The 14084-nt window shown below is 41.1% G+C and overlaps 1 protein-coding gene across 4 annotated transcripts in view; it reads left to right on the top strand.

The window, feature by feature from the left end:
- The first annotated feature begins 5556 nt into the window (after positions 1-5556).
- The window catches only part of ATOSA (atos homolog A), a 132974-nt gene continuing 124446 nt past the window's right edge, over positions 5557-14084 (top strand). For 2 of the 4 annotated variants that reach the window (XR_013395585.1, XM_015142273.3), the window contains exon 1: positions 5557-5774. The gene's annotated coding sequence lies outside the window, so the exon portion shown is untranslated. The remainder of the gene's footprint in view (positions 5775-14084) is intronic. The other 2 variants (XM_077939422.1, XM_077939424.1) reach the window with 2 other exon arrangements.

Below are 14084 nucleotides of genomic sequence, written 5' to 3'. Positions count from 1 at the left end.
TAGGTTTTGTTTTGTTTTGAGATGGAGTCTCACTCTGTTGGCCAGGCTGGAGTGCAGTGGCGCGATGTCGGCTCACTGCAAGCTCTGCCTCCTGGTTCAGGCTATTCTCCTGCCTCACACTATTCTCCTGCCTCAGCCTCCCGAGTAGCTGGGACTACACGTCCCAGCTAATTTTTTTTTTTTCCAGTAGAGACACGGTTTCACTGTGTTAGCCAGGATGGTCTCAATCTCCTGACCTTGTGATCCACCCACCTCGGCCTCCCAAAGTGCTGGGATTACAGGCGTGAGTGCGTGAGCCACCACGCCTGGCCATATCTTAGGTTTTATCTCTAAAAATCTTTGGAAATGTGCTTTGAGGTTTTGTCCTCAATGATTCATTTTGATAAAACAGGTGGGCTGGGCGCGGTGGCTCACACTTGTAATCCCAGCACTTTGGGAGGCCGAGGCAGGCGGATCGCAAGGTCAGGAGTTCGAGACCAGCCTGGCCAATATGGTGAAACCCTGTCTCTACTAAAAATACAAAAATTAGCTGGGGGTGGTGGTGGACGCCTGTAGTCCCAGCTACTCAGGAGGCTGAGGCAGGAGAATCGCTTGAACCTGGGAGGTGGAGGTTGTAGTAAGCCGAGATCGGGCCACTGCACTCCAGCCTGGGAGACAGAGTGAGACTCCGTCTTGAAAAAAAAAAAAACAGGTGAAAAGGAGAGGTAAAGAAAGACAGTGGCTGTGGCTGGTTTAAATGACTAATTACACTGGGGAGTCCATCAACATCTCAAGCCAATCAAATTACTAAGGAGCCCAGGCCGGGCGCAGTGGCTCAAGCCTGTAATCCCAGCACTTTGGGAGGCCCAGGCGGGTGGATCACGAGGTCAGGAGATCGAGACCATCCTGGCTAACACGGTGAAACCCCATCTCTACTAAAAAATACAAAAAAACTAGCCGGGCGAGGTGGCGGGCGCCTGTAGTCCCAGCTACTCGGGAGGCTGAGGCAGGAGAATGGCGTAAACCCGGGAGGCGGAGCTTGCAGTGAGCTGAGATCCGGCCACTGCACTCCAGCCTGGGCTACAGACCGAGACTCCGTCTCAAAAAAAACAAACAAACAAAAAAAAAAAAACTAAGGAGCCCAGAGTCACGATTCTATGGGCTAAGAGGGCTGCATATTAGCAGAGAGCAATCAATTGCCTATGTTTGCATAATGCTCCACACAAAGTTCCTCCAAAGTGCTTTCAAAAACATTACCTCATTTGACCCTCACAACTATGCCATAAGGCAGCTAGGGTACAATATCATTCTCATTTTATATATGAGAAAACAGAGGCTTGGAGGAGGTGTGTGGGTTAGTAAGTTACCTAAAAATACACAGCTAATAAATGGAAAAGTGTCTCATAAGGCCTGATTCCAAATTCTTGTTTCTGAGGGACACAGGATCCAGACTTATTCTAAGACATACAAATGCGCTTTTTAATATTTGGAAAAGCTACCTTAGGAAAGTACATGTGGCTTCCAGTTCTGATTTGGCATTGACCAGTGTTTCTTGGGGAAGTCGTCCAACAGAGATTAAGCCTCAGTTTCCATCTTTAAGATAAAGGAGTTAAAGTAGATAATCTCTAAGGTTTCCTTCAACTCTCCGGTTCTTTTACAGTGTATAGCCCAGATTGCTTTTCACATTTGTGAAAGCGGCCTTGAAACCCAGGCAACACAGTCGTGTTATATTAATGAGCTTTTATCAAATGGCCCCAGGTGTCCACCATCCCAAGTTAATCAGATTAACTGGCACCAGTTTAATCAGAAGCTAAAAATGAATGCTGGGGACAAAATGGCAAACCAATGGTATTTTGTTGTTGTTGTCATTGCTATTTCCAAATATGTTTTAAGGACAAGACCACAGGGCAGTATTTTCCACAGTATACTAGTTCCAAGAGATATTAATAGGATCTCCTTGTAAAAGGAGTTTTCTGTCACTAGGTTGACAATGTCAAACAAGTTTCTTTTGTGGAGATCCTTTAATACTCATATGAATTGATAATTATTAATTTCTGGGAGGAAAATGTCCCATCTCCAGGAACTAGTGCTTCTCAGAACACAGTTTTAGGAAACACCATTATAAAGCATTTTAGATCCACTGATTGTTGCTAGTATCTCAGAGTTTATCCCAAAAGAAAAGTGTAGCTTGTGAAGATGGCTGTGTGTACTAAACATGTCATAAGATGATAAGATACAAGTTAATCTGATTAACTTGGGATGGAGGACATCTGGGGCCATTTGATAAAAGCTCATTAATGTAACAGGACTGTGTTGCCTGGGTTTCAAGGCTGTTTCACAAATGTGAAAAGCAATCTGGGGTATAGACTGTAAAAGATATTTGTTCATCTTCAATAAAAATTCAAGAAGGTACCTGTCTACATGGCAATTCATACTTCAAATACTTCAAATACTTCAAGTACTTCCCTGGAAGATGATATACATTATACATTGCCCAATCAAATCAACCATGGTGATTGGTAAAATGATGCAGGTTGTTTGAAAAGTTCTAAAAGTGCTCTTTCAAAAATACATTCTGGACTGAATGTGATCCACAGAAGAAAGTGTTCTTATTATTTAATGGCCATACTCCTCAATTTTTAATCGAAACAGCTTCACTCACGTTATTCATCAAGGCTTAACTCCTAATGACTTTTAGCTATTTTTGAAAGTCAAATCTATTACTCTGGCAAATTGTATTTTCCAAAAATGCATTAAATAATTCCATCCCACATTCTCTTCTTACCATGAGACCTTGAGCCAGATGGTAAAAATGCCATGCACCTCTGCCTTGCTGTCTTGAAATTCTTGTTCTTGGAACCCAGATGCCATGCTACAAGGAAGCCTAAACTAGCCTGTGCATCTCCCCCACTGAGACACCATGTGAAGGTGTGCCTAGCCAGTAGTCCACATAAATTACCAGACATCTGAGTGAAGATGTCTCCATCTGATTCTCACCTTCAGCCACTGAGTCACCCCTGCCTTCTTCCCAGTTGAGGACCCAGACGTCACAGTGCAGACTCAAGCTATACCCTCTCTACCCTATCAGAATTCCTAACCCACAGAACCTTTGAGCACAATAAAATGATTATTTTATGCCCGTAAGTTTTGGAGTGGTTTGTTAGGCAGCAACAATAACTAAACAACCAGCAAAGGGTAAAATTTGCCCTGTTGGTTGCGATGAGCTGAGATCGCACCACTGTACTCCAGCCTAGGTGACAGAGTGAGACCCTGTCTTAAAATAAATAAATGAATAAATTGCTCCTGTTGAGGAAATTCAGAAGAATGTTCCCCAAAAGTTTTATTTTATGAATCTTTAGGATTTGAGAGTTATAATACTAGAATCTTAGACCTCTGTGTATTAAAGTTTTCTGGGTTGGTACCCTAGTTACCAGCATTTTAATATCTGAATTTTTCCAGGAGATACAGGACCTGAATGATAATATTTTAGCAAAAAAATTTCCAGGTATTTCAGAATCCTAAAACTCTCAGGATGCCAAAAATAATGTCTAGAAGCAGGGCCCACAAAATCAAACACCTTCAGGGGCCAGGCAGGTAATAAAAAAGTCAAGTAGAGATTTGGGGTCCTGGAGGAAACGGGAGGATTCCAACAAGATTATTGAAGTGAATTCTCCCCGAGAGAAATGACCTGGTCTCAATCCTCCTCTGAAACATTAAAAGAAGCCCCATTGGCCTATTACATGCCTAGCCTCATGGCAGATCTCTTTTACAAGCTCCAAAAACACTGAGAGCCCTAGGACATCCCTAGAATTTGTATTCCTTGAACGTTGAAATGTCGATTCAAAGGTTATTCTCCAGTAAAACACACTAGGCCTCATAAATATGCTGGTGCTACAGGGCAGTCTTGATTACACTCCTCTGCAGAAAGTGAGTCTGAGCGCTACAAATGGGGACTTTGCTTCATGGGATCCCATCATGTTTACAGGAATAAAATCCCTTCATCAATTTATAAGCATGGCTCGGATTCCTAAGAATTCTAGGCTCTATGACTGGGTGCTCACCCCCTACTAGCACTTCTGGTATATGCATTCATTTCAATCTGTGAACAAACATGTGGTTTCTTCTTTGTTTATCTCTTTTAAAATATAATTTCTTTTTTTTTTTTTTTTTTTTTGAGACAGAGTCTCGCTCTGCCGCCCAGGCTGGAGTGCAGTGCCGGGATCTCAGTTCACTGCAAGCTCCGCCTCCCGGGTCCACGCCATTCTCCTGCCTCAGCCTCCCGAGTAGCTGGGACTACAGGCGCCCGCCACGTTGCCTGGCTAGTTTTTTGTATTTTTTAGTAGAGACGGGGTTTCACCGTGTTAGCCAGGATGGTCTTGATCTCCTGACCTCGTGATCCGCCCATCTCGGCCTCCCAAAGTGCTGGGATTACAGGCTTGAGCCACCGCGCCTGGCCTTAAAATATAATTTCAATTGACTATTAATGTAATGGTCCTCTTCCCTTTAGATGAGAAGCCTCCTTGAGGGAGCCCTTCACTGTCTTGTTGTGTCTCCAGTACTCAGTGCCTGGCACACACCAAGTATGCAATAACATTGAGTCAGTGAATGAATGGTGTCCATTCATTTAGTCACTACACACACAGTAAACACCTACTATGTTTCAGGTACTGATTCTAGAGGTGTGGATAATGTCATGAGCAATACAGAGCCAACTCGTGGCACTTACAATCTAGTGGGGAGAGGGTAATGGAGACCAAGTAAATAAAAACACTCAATGATTTCAGGTAGTGTTAACAGCTACGAAGAAAACAAAACTGTGTACTCTGATAGACAGGAGAGTCAGGGAAAACCTTAGAAAGACTGTAACCCTGTGAGCTGAATGAGAAGGAGCCGGATATTTAAGTAAAGAAGCAGGGAGGGAAGTGAGATGAATGTTCCAGTAGCAGAAATAGTCAGTGCAAAGGCCCTGAGGCAGATCTCATTTGGCTTATTTAAGCTGTATGACACATCAAGAAGACAGTGTGGTGGGAGCATAATGAAAGAGGGTCACATGGTAGTGGAGGAAGCTGACAGGTTGGCAGAGGCAGACTAGGGAGGGCCTTGTAGCCAGGAGAGAGACTGGATTCCAGGAGGTACGCAGCAGCAGACTGTAATAAGAGCCCAAGGAGCTGATAGGCCCCAGCCTATGTTTCAGGGACCTAAAATCACATAAATACACAAACAACAGGAACAGAAACTTGACTGCTTACAGCTGCCATCTTCCAGGTGCTAACTCACACCCATCCACCGGGCCTCGAAACTTTGGGACACCTGACCTTCCTCTGCCTTGCTTTGGGATCAGCTGCCAGCAATACAGCCCAGCAGGGACTGGTCAGCATAACACTTGCTCTAGACATTTGTGGTTCTGTGTTCTTGCAGGGCAGAGATCAACTCATCAACACAAATGTCATGGTATTAGGTTCAACATAATTATAACAATAAAAAAGCATCCTGAGAGGAATCAGGCTGCAGTATTGGGAACCAGACCTTAACAGTAAGCTGACTTTGAGTTAGCTAGGCTGCAACAGTCCAAGGCCCGCCTCCTTCAACAAGCCTGGCCTCCCTAATGGGCGAGTCTCTCTAATTAGCTTCCCTCAGGTCTCCTCCCTTCCCCCAGACTCCACCCTCTACCTTGCTCTATTTACAGAAGGCACAGCGAACAGTCTACTGCTGCTGCTGCTCCGCCTATAGACTTTCAGATCATCTCCCTCTTCTGTGAGGGAAAGCTCCTGGCTGGTGTGGACACAACCCAATAGGTATGTGTCTGGAGAAAGAGGGGAGTGGGAAGGGGTGATGGGAGTAAGGAGATAAGAGATAGGAAGTGGTGTGTGGTGAGGAGGGAGGAGGGCGAAGGGGCTAGCAAGTGGAGGGGGTGGGAGAGCGATCTGGAGTATTCAGGAGGCATGAAGTGGAAGCTGCGTGCAGTCTTGGGAACCTATGAGTGAAAGGGACTTGTATGCATTTTATGTTAAAAGGTCAGTGTGAAAAATACTCTGCACCTTGTAGTTTTTTAACCAGTATTGTGGTCCTTTAAGAGAGATGGTAGAATTAGAGCTTTGGGGTAAAGTTCAGCAAATATGAGAAACATTTATGTAAACTTCTCATTCAGCAGTAACCACTCTACTACATTAAAGCCAATGATTTTGCAATGATAAGTGACAGCAAAAGCCAATGATTTTGCAATGATAGGCGACAGGCAGGTTAATAAATATTAGGAAACAGACTCTGGGCCAGTTTCCACGACAAATGTAAAACTTCAAAATGATCAGTCGTGGGTTTTGGGAGGTGAAAGGGAATGTAGATATCTTCTAATAAAGAGAGGGCAGAACTGACCCATTTGCCTGGATGTGCTTTGTTTGGTCTGCCTAGGTTCACCTTTCTTTTGTCTTTTCTTTCTTTTTCTTTTTTTTTTTTTAACATGAAGACTTGCAGACAGGGAGTACTCTCCATGGGTCCAGTCCTTACCACCCCTTCATCATTATTCACCTCCACATCAGCCAGCTTCTCTAAATTGTGTTACCTGATTAGGCTCTGGAGGCATTTGGGTTTGTGATCACTGGTTAAGTCAGAAACTTCATCCTACCAGCGAGGAAGAGAGATGATTCCCACAGTGTGCTAGTAAAGCAACTAGCAATAAACCTTATTCTACCACAGAGGAAGGGAGGTAGCCTCCACGATATGTTAGTAAAACAATTAGCTATCTGTAAACAACTGGATAATATTGTGAGTGACTTAAGCATTTTGGTGAGAGCCTCTGAGGAGGATTTGTTTTTGACCAACTGAAACAGAAAAAAAGTACCCAATTTTAAAGGGATGCTGGGTTACTTCTTTCCCAATGTGGTTTAGCAGAAACTGTTTCTTCAGTCCCAACAATTTTGCAAGGTAGATTTTACAAATGCAGCTATTCTCACTTAACAGGTTGAAAAACAAGGCAATAGAGAGTGCCTTAATTCAGTAATCATACCTTGATTCAAAAACCACCCCCCAAACCTTGACCTCCGTTATAAAGTCAATCTGATAAGCAAACACATCTTCATAAATCACACAAGTAGGAGAGTTTGTGTCCTACAGTTTAATAACGATGATCCCATCAAGCATTTAGGTGCCTTAGAAATCCTAGAGTTGGGAGTGGGAATCCAGAAGCAGCCTTGACACTGGGGCTAGATCCAAAAGTGCTTTTGGAACCTGAAGGAAAGTCCCTCTCCTCTTCTCCCGCCATTTTCTGCTGTGAGAGAGGAGGGTAGGGTCGTGCGGATGAGAGAGGAAGGAGGCTCTGAAAGGACTAAGCTGTCTGGTTGTGGAACCCGTCTCCCAAGATGCTGAAAGTGTGGTTGACCCCAGCCTTGCCCAACCTCCTTCCCTTCATTTTGTTCATTTTTCATTTTGTCCTATTTACTACAGTTCTAATTTAATATTCAGTGCAGTTTTCCCCGGGTAACTTCACTCTCCTTTCCTGAAGTCCCGGAAAACCATCCCCAAGCCTCCTGAGGTTTCAGCCCCTAGTAATAAGGTTTCTATGACAGGAATGGTGTGGATTTGAGACTGGGATTTTCCTGGCTATCCAAAGCAAAACGGCATTCAGGGGCTCACATAGGAAAGGCAAGTGAATTTAACAATACCATTTTGTATCTTTGAGTATTTCTCATTCTCACAAACATACTTTTATTAAACTTTGGCTTTAACGTACTCTCTCCCTCTCTCTTCCTCCTTCTCTCCCCTTTTCCATGATTTTACTCTTTTTCTGAATTACTCAAGAGTATGTGGCAAATATCATGTTCCTTCAGTGTAAATTTTCTAAGACCGAGGATATTCTTTCATGTAACCACAAAATAGTAAATTTCAGAAATTTAATATTGATCTATTATTTTTATCTAACCTACAGTCTATATTTCAATTTCACTTGTCCAAACAGTAATACTTTTCTCCCACCAACATAGGATTAAATCATGGCTCTTTCACTTCCTTTAATCTGGAGTAATTCCTCAGCCTGTCTTTGTCTTTTATGACAATGACATTTTTGAAGAATGTAGGCCGATCGTTTTATGTTCTTGACGGGTTTATCTGGTATGCATCCCTAGTTGTATTTTTTCATAGGCGATTTTGTTCCCTTCTCAGGATATCATTTCTGGAGACGTGATATCTGCCTCTATTGAGTGGTGTTAATTTTAATTACCTAGTTGCTGCCTATTTTTTCCACTGTATATTTACTACTTGTTCCTTTGCAATCAGTAAACAATTTGTGGAAAGACAATGAGACCATGTAAATACCCTGCTCCACATCAAACATTTGCCCCTAGATTTAGCATCCATTCTTGGTTCAAACCAATGTTTACCATGATGGCTGTGAAATGGTTAACTTTCCGATTATATCACCACTGCCTCTACATTGATCAAATGACATTCTGTTGTAAGGAAATCTTTACCACCATTTGTTTACAGTTTTATTAATATATTTCACATACCATACAATTCCCCCTTTCAAAATGTGCAACTCAGTGGTTTTTAGTGTAGTCAGAATTGTATGGACATCACCACAATCAATTTAAGAACATTTCAGCACCCCAGAAAGAAACCCCATACCTGCTAGCAGTCATCCCCCCATTTCCCCCAGCCCTAGGGAAACACTAATCTACTTTCTCTCTCTACAGATTTGCCTATTCTGAATATCTTGTATCAATGGAATAATATAATGTGTAATCTGGCTTCTTGTACTTGGCATGATGTTTTTGATTTCACCCATTTTGTGGCATGTGTCAATACATCGCTCCCTTTTATTGCTGAATTATTCTCTGTATAGACTTATGAATTCCTATTTTTAGGCAGTGAGTTATAATCATTATTGTACTTATTTATTTATTTATTTTTTTTTGATGCTCAACTTCCCCAGATTTGGGTCTTTCAAGCTAGTTTTTGTTTCCTTTTGACATGTCCCTATCACTTTTTTGGAACATTTTGTTTGTTCTTATAAGACAGCCTACCTGATGAACATTTTTGCCTCCTTCCTTCCTAGTGAAAACCTTCGTTCCCAACAACATCATTGCATTCATTTGCCCAGTCCTGCAATACGTATTAAATAATTTCTGAATTGCTAAAGCCATGTCGTCATGGAAAGCTCATCTACTAACCAGAGTAAAAGATTTATTTGTAGTTCTTTTCTCCATAGACTGAGGCTAGTCAAGTTCCTGTGTTCACAAATTGGTTGGATTAATTCTTTTTCCCCCTTCGTTGTGGCTTTATTACTCATTTGAGAGAACATTGTTTTCACTGGTTCATTTGTTTGTATTGTTACAGTTTTCACTCCATCTTGCCTTGGTTTTATTTTTTAATATGTAGAACATTAATATCCTTCCAAAAGTGAAAACTAATAAAGCATGTATACTTATAGAAGTATAATTCCCTGACCTATCTCCCCTAACCCATTCCTTTTGCACGCTTCGAAGGTAACTAATTTCTTTTTTTTGTTTGTTTCACAGCAGTTTAATATGTAATATTGAAAAACTGGAAGCGACCCAAATGTACATCAGAGAGTAGATAAATAAATTATGGCATATTAATACAACAGAATGCCACACAAAACCAAAAACTTCTATACATAACTGATCCTGTAAATCGTATATAATATAGAGTAAAAATCATATAAAAACTATATTTTACTCAACGTACACAAAATTCAGAAACAGACAAAACTATGGTGATAGAAGTCAGAATAGTGGTTAGCTGGGGGTGAGATGCTTGGGCTGGGGGTGTTGGTGCTATTGACATTAAAGATAAGAGAGCCCTGTTCTGGTACTGGGAATCTATTTATTGAGCTGAGTGGTGATCACATGTGTATATACTTAAGTAAGAATTCACTGAACTATATGCTTATGTATCTTTTGCAGTGTACCTGTTATACCTCATTTACAAATTAAATTGATATAATGCTGCAATATGTACTTTCATCCACACAGTTTTTCTTTTTTCTCTTCTTTCTGGGTAATTTCTTTTTATTTTATTATACTTTAAGTTCTAGGGTACATGTGCACAATGTGCAGGTTTGTTACCTAGGTATACATGTGCCATGTTGGTTTGCTGTACCTATCAACTCATCATTTACATTAGGTATTTCTCCTAACGCTATCCCTTCCCCAGCACCCCCCACCACAACAGACCCCAGTGTGTGTGTGATATTCCCCTGCCTGTGTCCATGTGTTCTCATTGTTCAGCTCCCACTTATGAGTGAGAACATGCAGTGTTTGGTTTTCTGTCCTTGTGATATTTTGCTTAGAATGATGGTTTCCAGCTTCATCCATGTCCCTGCAAAGGACATGAACTCATCCTTTTTTACGGCTGCATAGTATTCCATGGTATATGTGTGCCACATTTTCTTTATCCAGTCTATTATTGGTGGACATTTGTGTTGGTTCCAAGACTTTGCTATTGTGAATAGTGCTGCAGTAAACATACATGTGCATGTGTCTTTATAATAGCATGATTTATAATCCTTTGGGTATATACCCAGTAATGGGATGGCTGGGTCAAATGGTATTTCTAGTTCTAGATCCTTGAGGAGTTGCCACACTGTCTTCCACAATGGTTGAACTAATTTACACTCCCACCAATAGTGTAAAAGTGTTCCTATTTCTCCACATCCTCTCCAGCATCTGTTGTTTCCTGACTTTTTAATGATTGCCATTCTAACTGGCATGAGATGGTATTTCATTGTGGTTTTGATTTGCATTTCTCTGATGATCAGGGATGATGAGTATTTTTTCATATGTCTGTTGGTTGCATAAATATCTTCTTTTGAGAAGTGTCTGTTCATATCCTTTGCCCACTTTTTGATGGGGTCGTTTATTTTTTTCTCATAAATTTAAGTTCTTTGTAGATTCTGGATATTAGCCCTTTGTCAGATGGATAGATTGCAAAAATTTTCTCCCATTCTGTAGGTTGCCTGTTCACTCTGATAGTTTCTTTTGCTGTGCAGAAGCTCTTTAGTTTAATTAGATCCCATTTGTCTATTTTGGCTTTTGTTGCCATTGCTTTTGGTGTTTTAGTCAGGAAGTCTTTGCCCGTGCCTATGTCCTGAATGGTAGTGCCTAGACTTTCTTCTAGGGTTTTTTTTTTTTGTTTTTTTTGTTTTTGAGACAGAGTCTTGCTCTGTCACCCAGGCTGGAGTGCAGTGGCCAGATCTCGGCTCACTGCAAGCTCCGCCTCCTGGGTTCACACCATTCTCCTGCCTCAGCCTCCCGAGTAGCTGGGACTACAGGCGCCCGCCACCTCGCCCGGCTAGTTTTTTGTATTTTTTAGTAGAGACAGGGTTTCACCGTGTTAGCCAGGATGGTCTCGATCTCCTGACCTCGTGATCCACCCGTCTCAGCCTCCCAAAGTGCTGGGATCACAGGCTTGAGCCACCGTGCCCGGCCTCTTCTAGGGTTTTTATGGTTTCAGGTCTTACATTTAAGTCTTCATCCATCTTGAGTTAACTTTTGTATAAGGTGTAAGGAAGGGATCCAGTTTCAGCTTTCTACATATGGCTAGCCAGTTTTCCCAGGACCACTTATTAAATAGGGAATCCTTTCCCCATTGCTTGTTTTTGTCAGGTTTGTCAAAGATCAGATGGTTGTAGATGTGTGGTGTTATTTCTGAGGCTTCTATTCTGTTCCATTGGTCTATATCTCTGTTTTGGTACCATTACCATGCTGTTTTGGTTAAAGGTAACCAATTTATTTATTTTCTGATATGTCCTTCCTCTTTTTCTTTTTGTGCAAAATAATGAACCTATGTATGTTTTCTTTCTTCCTCATTTGCTATAAAAAGGTAGTATACTATGGATATTCTTTTGCTTTTTGTCTTTTTTCTCTTAATAATATATCCTGGAAGTCACACCAAATTAGTTCAGAAGACATTCCCGCCCCCCAATTTTACACAACTATATAATACTCTATTGTGTGTATGTACCACATTTAATTATTTTTCTTTCTTTTTTTAAAAAATTATACTTTAAGTTCTAGGGTACATGTACATAATGTGCAGGTTTGTTACATAGGTATACATGTGCCATGTTGGTTTGCTGCACCCATCAACTCGTCATTTACATTAGGTGTATCTCCTAATGCTATCCCTCCCCCAGCCCCCAGCCCCCGCCAGGCCCCGGTGTGTGTACCACATTTTATTATACTAGTCTCCTATACTGCAATGAGTAACCTTGTGCATATGTATTTTCAGATGTTTGGAGGTATATCTTTTCTAGATTTCTAGGAGTAAAATTGCTGGTTGATGGTTAAGCAACCATCAGGTAGGTTTGTTAGGTATAGCAAATTCCCTTCATATGAGATGGGTTTCTCCACAGCCTTGCTAACAGAATGCACCATTTTGTCAAACTGATGGACAAGAAATAGTATCTTAGGGTAGTTTAATTTGTATTTGGCTTATTATTAATGAAATTGATCTTTTAAAGGCCATTTTTGTGAACTTTATTGAAGTATAGTTGAAATCCTATGAACTGTATAAAATTTAATCAGTATACAATCAGTATAAAACATTTCTATCACCCCTAAAATTTTTCCTGTGGCTCTTTTAAATAAATTCCTCCCTCCACCCCTGTGCCCAAGGAACCACTGATTTGCTTTTTGTTATTTTAGATTAGTTTGCACTATCTAAATTTGTATATAAACATCAAACCATGTGTATTCTCTTATCTGGTTTCTTTCAGCGTAGTGATTCTGAGATTCACCCGCATTGTTATGTGTATCAGACCCTGTTCTTTTTTATCGCTGAATACTATTCTATTGTGTGAATATGCTACATTTTGTTTCTTTTTTTTTTTTTTTTTTTTTTTTTTTGAGATGGAGTCTCGCTCAGTCGCCCAGGCTGGAGTGCAGTGGCGCGATCTCAGCTCACTGCAAGCTCCGCCTCCTGGGTTCAGGCCATTCTCCTGCCTCAGCCTCCTGAGTAGCTGGGACTGCAGGCGCCCGCCGCCACGCCCGGCAATTTTTTTGCATTTTTAGTAGAGACGGGGTTTCACCGTGTTAGCCAGGATGGTCTCGATCTCCTGACCTCATGATCCGCCCGTCTCGGCCTCCCAAAGTGCTGGGATTACAGGCGTGAGCCACCGCGCCCGGCCTCTGTTTATCTCTTTACCTGATAATGGACATTTAGGTTGTTTCTAGTTTGGGACTATTGCAAATAAAGTTACTATGAAAATTTGTGTACAAGTCATTGTGTAGACATATGTTTTTGTTTCCCTTGGGTAAGTATCTGACAGAATGGTTTATTATGGGTGAAACTGAGCATTTTAAATGCTCATTAAATGTCATTTTTTAATGTCATTTTAAATGTCATTTTTCTATCTTTTGTGATTATCCATTCATGTGTTTTGCCCATTTTCCTTTTTTTTTTTTTGGAAACACTTTTTTTTCAAATTTTAGATTCAGGAGATACATGCATAGGTTTGTTACCTGGGTATACTACATGATACTGAGGTGTGGGGTACAGTTGATCCTGTCATTTAGGTACTGAGCATAGTATCTAACAGTTACTTTTTCAGCTCTTGTCCTCATCCTTCCCTGCCCCTAGTAGTTCCCAGTTTCTACTGCTGTCATCTCTAAGTCCATGAGTACCCCAATCTTTGGCTCCCACTTATAAATGAGAACATGTGGCATTTGGTTTTCTGTTCCTGCATTAATTTACTTAGGATAATGGCTTCCAGCTGCATCCATGTTGCTGCAAAGGACATGATTTTGTTCTCTTTTTATGGCTGTGTGGTATTACATGGTGTATAAGTACCACATTTTCTTTATCCAACTCATTTGTTGTTAGGCACCTAGGTTGACTCTGTATCTTTGCTATTGTGAACAGTGCCATGATGAACATGTGAGTGCATGTGTCTTTTTGGTAGGAAGATTTTTCATTTGGATGTATACCTTATAAGAGGATTTCTGGGTTGAATAGTGGTTCTAAGTTCTTTGATAAATCTCCATAAGTGCTTTCCACAGTGGCTGAACTAATTTACATTCCCACCAACAGTGTATAAGGGTTTCCTTTTCTCTGCAGCCTTGCCAGCATCTGTTGTTCTTTGACTTTTT

Source organism: Macaca mulatta, chromosome 7, assembly GCF_049350105.2.
Source record: "Macaca mulatta isolate MMU2019108-1 chromosome 7, T2T-MMU8v2.0, whole genome shotgun sequence".
Taxonomy (NCBI): domain Eukaryota; kingdom Metazoa; phylum Chordata; class Mammalia; order Primates; family Cercopithecidae; genus Macaca; species Macaca mulatta.
The sequence above is the reverse complement of the archived record's forward strand: the minus strand, read 5'-3'. Positions and strand labels throughout refer to the sequence as shown.